Below are 12,046 nucleotides of genomic sequence, written 5' to 3' on the forward strand. Positions count from 1 at the left end.
GGACCGTCTCCGGAGGTGCATGAAGAGGAACATAGATCGGTGGCCTTTCTTCCTTATGCTGGAGGTGTGGTGTCACCGCCAGACACCACACTTGCTAGGTGGTAGCTTTAAATCGGCCGCGGTCCATTAGTACATGTCGGACCCGCGTGTCGCCACTGTGTGATCGCAGACCGAGCGCCACCACAAGGCAGGTCTCGAGATACGGACTAGTACTCGCCCCAGTTGTACGGACGACGTAGCTAGCGACTACACTGACGAAGCCTCGCTCCTTTGCCGAGCAGATAGTTAGAATAGCCTTCAGCTAAGTCAATGGCTACGACCTAGCAAGGCGCCATTAGTAACATTGCATGTATCTAAAGAGTCTCACTTGTATCGCCACAATCTCCAGGTGTACCAAAAGGATGGATTAAAGTTAAGTATTCCAGAAGCTACGTACTTTTCTTTATAGCATTCATAACGTATCCTATTTCAGACCTCACGCACCCTGCTTTGGCTTAGCGCGTGCCTTTCGGCTTCCTCTCATTGTGTCTAGGCTGTCTTGTCTAGACACAGCAGGAGGCATATCGTTTAAGATTGGACGAATTTTAAGGAATTTCCGTCCACCTTCTAAGATTAGGGCACTACTCGGCTCTGTGAAAGATGATTTGGGGCTTAGGAAACCCGGTGTGTACAAAATTCCGTGTCAGTGTGGTAAAGCTTACGCTGGCCGTTCGATTCGCATAGTGCATGACAGGTGTGTGGAACATCGACGTCATACGAGGCTACAACAGCCGGAAAAATCGGCAGTAGCAGAACGCTGCTTAAATGAGGGACACAGTATGAAATTTGATGAAACTGTGGTAGTTGCCAACATTTCTGGTTTTTGGAACAGTGTCTACAAAGAGGCGATTGAGATTAGGTTGGCGGATAATTTAATCAACAGGGACAATGCGTTTCCTCTTAGCAAGACGTGGAATCCCGTATTGTCTCGCATCAAAATTGAACGTTCTTCGGTGCGGCCCTGAGTGCGATATATCGTTGCCAGCAGTGTTCCACTAAGGGCGGCGCCACCTCCCTGTCTTGGAGGGCAGCATCCGTGACGGGCGGCGCATGCGCCGTGTACTGAACCGTGGCCGATATAGGACGTCGATTTGCAGCCTGACGTCAGTTCTCAGCGGGACTCATCAGCAGAAGCAGCATTTTCCTGAAGATGGCGAGCAGCTGGATCGCCGAAATATCGAGTTAAGTTGATTTTAGGATCCGGAAGCAAACCCGAAGAGACTTTAAATTCTAATTGTTGTCATACATGCTACTGACAAACCATAAAATGTGATTTATTATGTTAAAGAACAATTTTACAGAACAAAAAGTCAAAAGACGCGTTTAACAATTTCAAAGACAACTAAAGATCGTATGTAAGTGCGTTGTATCTTAGTGCAGAATGTTCGGTTCGTAAGATCACAAGCTCCTTGTAAACAATAGCAAGTAGTTATCTGAAGATGGCCTAATAAGCCGAAAACTAGTTCATACAAATAAAAATCAGTAGAACAAAAAACCGCCGAAGTGTTATTCAACTCTCACAAACGTTTGCCACAACGTCACCACTTCACTGCAGGCTCCACAAGAGTCCACTTCACAGAATTCCAAAACAGCACACAGTCTCCGGATCTCCTGTTCAGGATGCTAACAGAGCTCTTCGAGACACACACGCCTCTAGCAATGGCTAGCCGGACCACAATGTTACAGCAGTAAAAGCGACGTTAGACACATTGGTGCCAACTGCCTCTGCGCCTGTGGTCACAGTCCGCGTTACTCGCGGCACCACACACAAAGTGCAATATTCCCGCCTCAGCCGCTACAGTTTCATGAAATTCCGACGGGTGATGGCGCTATACGTAAGCTTCAAAATGGAGCCTGTAACGAAAATGCGTTCCGTCCTTGGGGCTGAATATCACAGCATCTCAGATATTCACATGCCAGCGGAGACCAGGCAGTGAACAAAAGCACGGTGAGTCGTTGGGCTCGACGTCTGTCATCATCGCAACGAGGTTGCGCAGACCTGTCCAGTCTCCTGAGTAACCGGCCGGCTGCGCACAGCTGTGACTCCTGCAATGATGGAAGGTGCGATCACTCTCATTAAGGTGACCGACCGATCACCGTCAAACACGTCGCTGCACAACTAAACGTCTCTATTGGCAGTGATGACACACTCGTCAGGAGCTCACAGAGTTTCAAAGGGCCGTTATTCCTCACCCGCCCTACAGCCCTTCTCTCGCACTTTCCATCTGTTCGGCCCAATCAAGGATGCACTCCACGGAAAGCAGTACGTGGACGATGGGGAGGTTTTATTGATGCAGTAAGCCGCTGGTAGCGTCATCGACCATACGGGCATATAAGTCCTCTCAGGTAGGTGGCGTAAAAGGTCGTCGTACTGAATGGATATCAGGCTGAAAAATAGGGTACTGTATTCGAAGGGTGAGGAATAATATGGTTTATTTGAGTCATGAATAAAATCAACCTGCTTGTAGGAAAAAAAGTGCTGCGTTAGTTGTTAAACGCCCCTCATAATTGTGTACATTTCACTCACTGATACTTCAGTGTGGAAATTATTGCAGTACACTTGCTTCTTATGTAGCATGTTTATTAATGGACCCAAGACGTGATGCCTTCCAAGGAGACAGCAAGCGTCTTGTATCGATGCACCACGCTCCTCTCCTCTGCGAATCACGAGCGTACAAAGCAAGTGTTTTGGATCCCAGGTCGAGTCAAGTAAGTGCTACTTGGCTCCCAAACAACTATGGAGTATCGAACATCATGTTAAAATGCGCGTACGGTGGGTAATTATGTTTGTTTTGTATCAAGGGATACGATAACGCACGGATCAGAGTGTCATTTTCTCTTGCGAATACGCGATGCCACGAAACGAATGTGTAACGGGTGAAATTTAATGCAGTTCCCAACGACCCATAACAATGCACCGCAGAGTCACTGTCGACTGAAGAACGACGGAAGGAAGATTAGGCTCTAACGCTCCGTCTATATCGACATCATTAGAGACGGAGCACTAACTCGGAATGTTTCGAGGTTGAGGAACGAAATCGACCGTGCCCTTTCAAAGGAACCATCCCTGCATTTGCCTAGAGCGATTTAGAAACTCAGGGAAATCCTAAATCTGGATATCCAGACACGGATTGAAACGGTCGTCCTCCAGAAAGCGAGTCGAGTGTGGAAGCCATTGCGCCACCTCGCTCGGTGTGGACCGAAGAACGATTTACATCGGGAAGAGGATACACAGTCGTGCCACAATCAGAATTCCGAGACTCTTTAACAAGGGTCTGCATGAAGCTGCGCTAAAATGTTGTACCGTGGTAGAAAACAGACAGAAAATAAGCAAAGGAAAAGTGCTTTTTTGTGATCTGTGTCTCACTACAAACATATAAAGAAAATGGTTCAAAAGGCTCTTAGCACTATGGGACTTAACTACTAAGGTCAAAAGTCCCCTAGAACTTAGAGCTACTTAAACTTAACTAACCTAAGGACATGACACACATCCATGCCCGAGGCAGGATTCGAACCTGCGACCGTAGCGGTCGCGCTGTTCCAGACTGTAGCGCCTTTAACCGCTTGGAACATGTAAAGACCAGACTATTAACCTTCCGTCACGATCTAGGTGCCCTGTCAACCACGAATAATTGCTTCGATGTTTTCGGACTGCTGGTTACAATAATGTTCCTTCTACGTAGGAATAACCTCGACCTGGAATGAAATTTTCACTCTGCAGCGGAGTGTGCGCTGATATGAAACTTCCTGATAGATTAAAACTGTGTGCCGGACCGAGACTCGAACTCGGGACCTTTGCCTTTCACGGGCAAGTGCTCTTCAAAGGTTCAAAGAAGAGCCTCTGTGAAGTTTGGAAGGTAGGAGACGAGGTACTGGCAGAATTCAAGCTGTGAGGACGGGTCATGAGTCGTGCTTGGGTAGGTCAGTTGGGAGAGCACTTGCCCGCGAAAGGCAAAGGTCCCGAGTTCGAGTCTCGGTTCGGCTCACAGTTTTAATCTGTCAGGAAGTTTCGTAACCCCGACCTATTTACTAGTCTGCGAAGGTGATAGGAGTTCGACTGTATGTGGCGATTTCCTGCCACCGTATCATAGCTTCAGGGTATCTAGCAAACCAGTGAGATCGCTCTTAGTTCCTGTAATTTTACTCAACGAAATAGCCCGTATTTCTCTCACAATCCTCTGGTGCCCAAAGCGATATTCTCTAAAAATGCATTTGCTTGCAAGTTGCCGAAATTAGATAAAAATCTGCATCAGAAGGCTATTCGGTCTCACATCATTTTCGCTCGCCGCTGTAATCATACATAAGTGACTATAGATTTATATAGAAAATACAAAAACGTACATGGCTCGTCGTGTCAACAGCTGACATCAGTCGCATAGGCTACGATCGACAGTAGCATAGGTACATTACAGTTGTCGAGCAACTCATGACTTACATAAGCACAAATAAACTCACCCACTCATACACTAAGATGTCATATTTTTATCTGGGATGCAGTGTTCGAGAATTAAATACAAAGTATCACCCATCCACCTCATTCTGACCAAAGTTTTCGGGAGGGTTCCCTTGGTTGTAAGGCACACTTGCAAACAAGAAAACTCCTTCCAGATTTTCTCTGCACCCCGACCAACACGCCTCGTATTTAGCTGGAAAGACCTTGATTTTACAACGGGTCAAAACTCAAACAGTCCGATCTACGTTCCTGGATGCAAACGAAAACTACAGGGATGGATCTGCCAGATGGGCAACACATAAACATATTTTTATACAATGCAGCAAAAGCTATAGTTCCACTGATTCAATGTAAGTTTTCCAAAAGTGAGATGTTTTTGTATTAAAACAAGAACCACGATTTTATATCAATAACAAGTTTTTATTTGGCAATCAAGGACTACGAACTTCTTTTATATATTGCAAGTTGCAGGTTTCCAAACAATACATCGTAAGACCTCATTTAGTGACAAGGTCAGATATGAAAGTGAATTGTTTTGTAAATCAGAAAATAGTAATATTTGAAGGAGAAAAGACTTTGTGATCCCAAACTGCGAAATAAACTATCCATCTGCAGTTACTGACATGACGAAGTATTGCAACATGCCGCGCAGTCGAAGCACCGCAAGAGCAGGGCTATATCTGCTGGTTACGTCGTCATCCTCAGTGGGCGGAAGCAGTTTTTGTTGCTCCTGCTCGACGGCCGGCCGCTAATGCTGCTGGCTGCGCGAGCCTTTAGGAAACTGTTTGCATTTGATGCCGGACGAAGGTTTATTTCTTTCACAACCGACCCATGTTGAAGTGCAGGTTTGTGTCATTACTTTGGTCTTTTGCATCGGCTCCTTGCCAGCAGCAAAAATTTGATCCCTGTTTTCGGAATTGTCTATAAAAGCTTTTGGCTCTGAGCACAATGGTATAAAAGCTATTTACATTGCTTCACCACGACCTGAACCCCGTCATTTTTATACCCAACCTGAAGGACTCTTAATCTTTCTGAAGTGGCTACCGGTACGTGACTTTTGAAGCTTTCAGCAGATACTGTTCCCGGTTATGTGGGATCGTGCGGATTTAGGCGATTCCATACGAAATGAAATACACTGAAGTGTCAAAGAAACTGGAGTAGACATGCGTATTTAAATACAGAGACATGTAAACACGCAGAATACGGCGCTGCGGTTGGTAACGCTTATAAAACACAAGTGTCTGGCGCATTTGTTAGGTCGGTTACTGCTGCTACAATGCCAGGTTATGAAGATTTATCTGAGTTTGAACGTGGTATTATAGTCGGCGCACGAGCGATGCGACACAGTATCTCAGAGGTAGCGATGAAGAGGGCTCTTTTCCCGTACGACTATCTCACGAGTATACCGTGAATATCAGGAATCCGACATCGCTGCGGCTGGAAAAAGATCCTGCAAGAACGGGGCCAACGACGGCAGAAGAGAACCTTCTACGTGACAGAAGTGCAACCCTTGCGCAAATTGGTGCAGATTTCAGTGCTGGGCCATCAACAAGTGTCAGTGTGGGAACCATTGAACGAAACATAGTCTATATGGGCTTTCAGAGCCGAAGGCCCACTCGTGTATCCTTGATGACTGCACGACACAAAGCTTCACGCCTCGCCTGGGCCCGTCAATACTGACATTGGACTCTTGATGACTGGAAACATGTTGCCTGGTCAGACGAGTCTCGTTTCAAATTGTATCGAGCGGATGGACGTGTACGGCTATGGAGACAACCTCATGAATCCATGGATACTGCATGTCAGCAAGAGACTGTTCAAGCTGGTGGAGTCTCTGTAATGGTGTGGGGCGTGTGCAGTTGGAGTGATGTGGGACCCTATACGACTCTGACAGGTGACGTTGACGTACGTAAGCATTCTTATAAGTAGCGTGAGTGAAAGGTCGCTATATGTAAGAAGCGTGAAGCGCACTTTGAATGTATCCTGATGGCTAAAAGAGCCACGCGCAGTTTGAATAAGAAAATGCTCTCTGACACTGAAACCAACGAAAAAGATTGAGTCGCCACCAACTCTAGCAACACGACAAGTAAGATGTTGGGCTGAGTCGGAAAATTACTTAATTTATTCATAAGAAAAACTCACAAAAGAACATTCATTGTAAAGTCACTGATAAAGAATGGGATGTAATTATTAATATGATCCAAGCATCATTGTTCATGTGAATCAAATATTGAGTAAAGTAAAGAGTGCGTGAACACTGTGCATACGTGCAGCTTGCAGCAACATTCTTAAAAATAAGATCTATTCCAAAGCATTTGTTTTAAGTAAAAAGGGAAACTAATTATTGGACCTGTGCGCATGGAAACGCTATGATGGGCTAACAAGGAAAACTACAAGGTAAATGGCGTAGGTAACGGACACGTAACATCGGTGCACTGGATAAGATTAGAGGCAAAATTATTTATTCCTTAAAACATTGATGTAATGCATCTATAGAACTGCTGTTGCCTGGTAACTAAGTACAATTGCTTTTGAAACGCTATACGTTTCACAACAGTCTCATGTGCCCGCGTGGTTCGAGGAGACACAATTTCTACACACCGTGTCCAAATTTTAGCAACATCAAACCACGCTGTCGCGAACAATTAAAATTTTACGGAGGACACATTTGAATAGACAAATGACAATGGCAGAGGACCAACAAGCTCTAATATTAACCCATGTGGATGGTTTCCACCAGACATAAAGTAATGAGACAAAGAAAATTCACAAAGAAGCAAAAATTACCAAGATTCGGAAAAAATTAGAATGCACACATACGCAGTTGAAGGCACACAAACATTCACACTGAACCGAGGGCTCTTCAACATATGCAATACCTTTCTGCTACGTTCTTCTTACGGATCAAAGTCAGGTCTGCATTAGGAATCAAACTGAAAGTCTGCAGGAGCCTAGCATTCCTTGCTGCGACAGCAAATCAATCTTTATAAGATGAAACGCGAGACCAAAAGCTAAAAGCTCCCCTCTCGCTATCAGACAACGCGCCACGTGGTTAAGTAAACCCACCCTTCTTCGAAGAGACTTCGGCTGCAAACCCTCGGCGAGCTGGAAGCAGACTGAGCGTCTCACACACTCCAACATCTCCCACGCGACCCCGTGGCCAGGAAAAGCCAGAGATGAGGCTTGCGTCACCAACCTAACACCGTTAACTTTCACACAAGGGGAGCAAACCCCTTTGCCTACCTGAAAACTACAAGGGTTGGCCATTCTGTACGAGTGCCGCTGATTCTCTGCAGCAGACTAAACCGCTGTATAGCATCATCTGCATCCATTCATGTCCCTTGTGCATTCCGGTGGACTCGGGCAATTCCAACAGAATAATGCGACACCCCTTACGTCCAGAATTGCTACAGAGTGACTCCAGGAACACTCTTCTGAGTTTAAACACTTCCGCTGGCCACCAAACTCCCCAGAGATGAACATATCTGCGATGCTTGTAACGTGCTGTTCAGAAGAGATCTCCACCCCTTCGTACTCTTACGTATTTATGGACAGCCGGCCGCGGTGGTCTAGCGGTTCTAGGCGCGCAGTCCGGAACCGCGCGACTGCTACGGTCGCGGGTTCGAATCCTGCCTCGGGCATGGATGTGTGTGATGTCCTTAGGTTAGTTAGGTTTAACTAGTTCCAAGTTCTAGGGGACTAATGACCTCAGCAGTTGAGTCCCATAGTGCTCAGAGCCATTTGAACCATTTTGTATTATCATCAACGAGCAAGTACTTGTGCAGTTCCCCATTTATAACTATTTGACAACAACGCGCTTCTTTACTTCCTTCGGGCAATACAGTACAGTTACTCTCTTAAGTTGTTCCAGGTGTTATTTAGCTCGGGACGTGTCAGTCTTTATTGGTCATCCTCAAGCAGTTTCGAACAACGTATAAATCTAAGTAACTTCCGTTCCAGAGCATAACTTCTGTAACGACATTAACCATTAATAATAAACTTTGTTGTTAGCCTTCAAGTCCGTAAGGCTTCTTGTATTTAAACTAACTGGAATGAGAAATCCTTTGTTGGGATTAGGTATTTTTTTGAAACTTCCTGGCAGATTAAAACTGTGTGCCGGACCGAGACTCGAACTCGGGACCTTTGCCTTTCGCGGGCAAGTGGAGAAGTAAAGCTGTGAGTACCGTGCGTGAGTCGTGCTTCGGTAGCTCAGATGGTAGAGCACTTGCCCGCGAAAGGCAAAGGTCCCGAGTTCGAGTCTCGGTCGGGCACACAGTTTTAATCTGTCAGGAAGTTTCATATCAGCGCACACTCCGCTGCAGAGTGAAAATTTCATTCCTATAGCTGAGGTGTTTGTGTCTTATATTTGCTGCCGTTTATCATCTTCATTCGACGACTAATCTCTCGTCTTCTGCACTGGTAAAAAAAAAAGGCTATTTTAACATGTTAAATCAGTTGAAAACTAAACATAAATCAAGAAGTTTTTCATTGGCGCCGAATACAAGCATTTTTTGCTCAGGTGATAAGCTGCATCAGATGTAGCGCCCGCAAACGTCAAGTTAGTCCTTGAAAGTGGAGCTATAGTTTCTAAAAAGAGTTGGACTTAAGAAAAAGAATGTCCTTTGGGACCGAAGACAGCATGTTCCTTGTAAAAATGTCCCTACACTAGAAGTTACTGTCAGGGAGATGGCTGTTAAAAACTTTACTAGGGATGATAAGTTGATAAACAATGTACAGTTATTTACAGAACGCTTAAAACATACAATAGCACCCAGCCACAATTTTTGTCTGTTTTACATTATTGAAAAAGCACCGTTACGGATTTCGAAGTTTCACATTCGTCAGACGTTGGATTAGAGGCGAGTTGCCTGAAATGACCACTTGGAACATCTGTTTTCAACGTCTTTCTCCAACGAATAACATTCACGCTATTCTTGGTGTTTTCAACTATACTCACAGTGGTCTTCACTGTTAGTCACTTTCGTTGGGCGACAACACACTTTAGAGTGAAGTAAGTGAAAACAAACGTTTCAGGCGGTCATTTCAGGGCAACTCGTCCTGAAAAAGAAATTCAATTTCGTAAAGACGTGCAAGCCCTCTAATGATGAATTACTAAATTCATCTACATCTACATTTATACTCCGCAAGCCACCCAACGGTGTGTGGCGGAGGGCACTTTACGTGCCACTGTCATTACCTCCCTTTCCTGTTCCACTCGCGTATGGTTCGCGGGAAGAACGACTGCCGGAAAGCCTCCGAGCGCGCTCGAATCTCTCTAATTTTACATTCGTGATCTCCTCGGGAGGTATACGTAGGGGGAAGCAATATATTCGATACCTCATCCAGAAACTCACCCTCTCGAAACCTGGGCAGCAAGCTACACCGCGATGCAGAGCGCCTCTCTTGCAGAGTCTGCCACTTGAGTTTGATAAACATCTCCGTAACGCTGTCACGCTTACCAAATAACCCTGTGATGAAACGCTCCGCTCTTCTTTGGGTCTTCTCTATCTCCTCCGTCAACCCGATCTGGTATGGATTCCACACTGATGAGCAATACTCAAGTACAGGTCGAACGAGTGTTTTGTAAGCCACCTCCTTTGTTGATGGACTACATTTTCTAAGGACTCTCCCAATGAATCTCAACCTGGTACCCGCCTTATCAACAATTAATTTTATATGATCATTCCACTTCAAATCGTTCCGCACGCATACTCCCAGATATTCGAAACCGGTAACTGCGCTTTTTCAATGAACTAAACCAAAACCAGTTGGTGACTGACTGCTGCTGTACGCTGTAAAAATTATGTATCACGTAAGAGACGCGATTCTCCAGTAATGCCATTATTGGACAAAACAGCATAAAATTATTTATTATTCATGAAGGCTGATAAAATTGAAAGGTGGCGACACTGAGCCACAGCGCCAGAGATTGCGCCAAAGAGTATTATTCAGCCGCCTCCACTGGCAGTTCTTGTCGAGAAGTCGTAGTAAGCAGTTCTTATCGAGAAGTCGCAGTAGGCAGTGCTTGTTGAGATGTAGCAGTGGTGAGTCGTTGTTGAGAGGTTCCCATGGAGAGTGCTTGTTCAGAACTTGTAGTATTGTTTTGATGGGCTAGACACCAGATGTTGTTGGATTGGGGATGCTGTAATGATCAGTGTGCTTTTCGTCAATATATATGAAGGTAAAAAATGCCTTTTTTTAAATTTTATTATTTCAATGTCTTAAACAATAATGCCTATTGGTTACAGGTTCAGTCAACAAAGCATCTGGCTCGTGTTCTTGTATTAGACTGTATTTCTGGTTTCTATGTAGAATTATAGTATTTCTGTTTTTTTTTTTTTTTAAATTACTTCAGTATAAATGGTGTTTAAAATATCTGGTCTTATTGAGGAAGAACCGTGCCAGATGTGTACGTTGAATCACACTTCCACACACAGAACAGCTACACTTGTGTTTTGTTGTTTCCTAGGTTTTATAGTTGCTGGGGACTTAATTAATTAATTGTGTTAACGGAAATTTCGTTTCATTCTTTGTTGTTATTCTATGCAGTCAGATTGCGTACAAATACCAGTCAGGGCCAACCGTTTACGAGACAGCGTAACCGAACAGACAGCTACTAAAAATATTTGCATTTTATTTAATTAAGCCCCCATGCACGTGGCGACCGCTGCTTCGGATCGTCCCTTGGAATTCTTCTGATTGTATAAATAGCAGACAGTAGTATTGTTGTAGTAATTCGTAGTTTTTAGTAATTGTAGTCTATATTGCATGTGTAGATTTGGTAATTGTCATTCTTCTAATGGTATTTTTTGCGAACTCGCCAACACAGGAGAACAGTATGATGAATAATGAAGTTGAAAACAATTTAATAAGTCGGGAAAATAGGCCGGAGCCAATTCAAAATTTTTCACAATCAAAAAATTTTCAGAATACGAGATTAATGACAGAAGACTCTGGAATAGTATCGAACACAGATAGCTATGCCGAAGAAAGTTAGTTTTGCGGGAAATGTTAGGGGCGAAAAGAATTTCGAACCAGTTAATATGGAGCAGTTGATGGGTGCTATATTAAATTTGGGATCACGAATGGAAACACGGTTAGACTCACAAATAGGAACAATTAAAACTGAGATGGGAACAATGGAAACACGGTTAGACTCACTGGGATCACAGTTACGATCTGAAATTAAAACAGAGATGGGAACAATTAAAACAGAGATGGAAACAATGGAAGCACGGTTAGATTCACGAATAGGGACATGTTTCAAAAACATGAAAGATGAATTAAAGGAAGAAATTAGAGAAGAAGTACAACCGATTTTGAATGCTCACAATAATAGATTAATTTCAATAGAAATCAGACAAAGGGAACAGGATAGAGAACAGGAAGAAAGAGATCGCGTGATAGTACAAAAATTTTCAGAGTTAAATTTACAACGTGCACACGATAAGGAAGAAATATTTGAGAAAATCGAGGAATCCGTACCAAATGACAGAATAAATAACCTAACACAACAATATGAACAGTTAACTACTAAATGTGTCAATACTGAAA

Source organism: Schistocerca serialis, chromosome 6 (assembly GCF_023864345.2).
Source record: "Schistocerca serialis cubense isolate TAMUIC-IGC-003099 chromosome 6, iqSchSeri2.2, whole genome shotgun sequence".
Taxonomy (NCBI): domain Eukaryota; kingdom Metazoa; phylum Arthropoda; class Insecta; order Orthoptera; family Acrididae; genus Schistocerca; species Schistocerca serialis.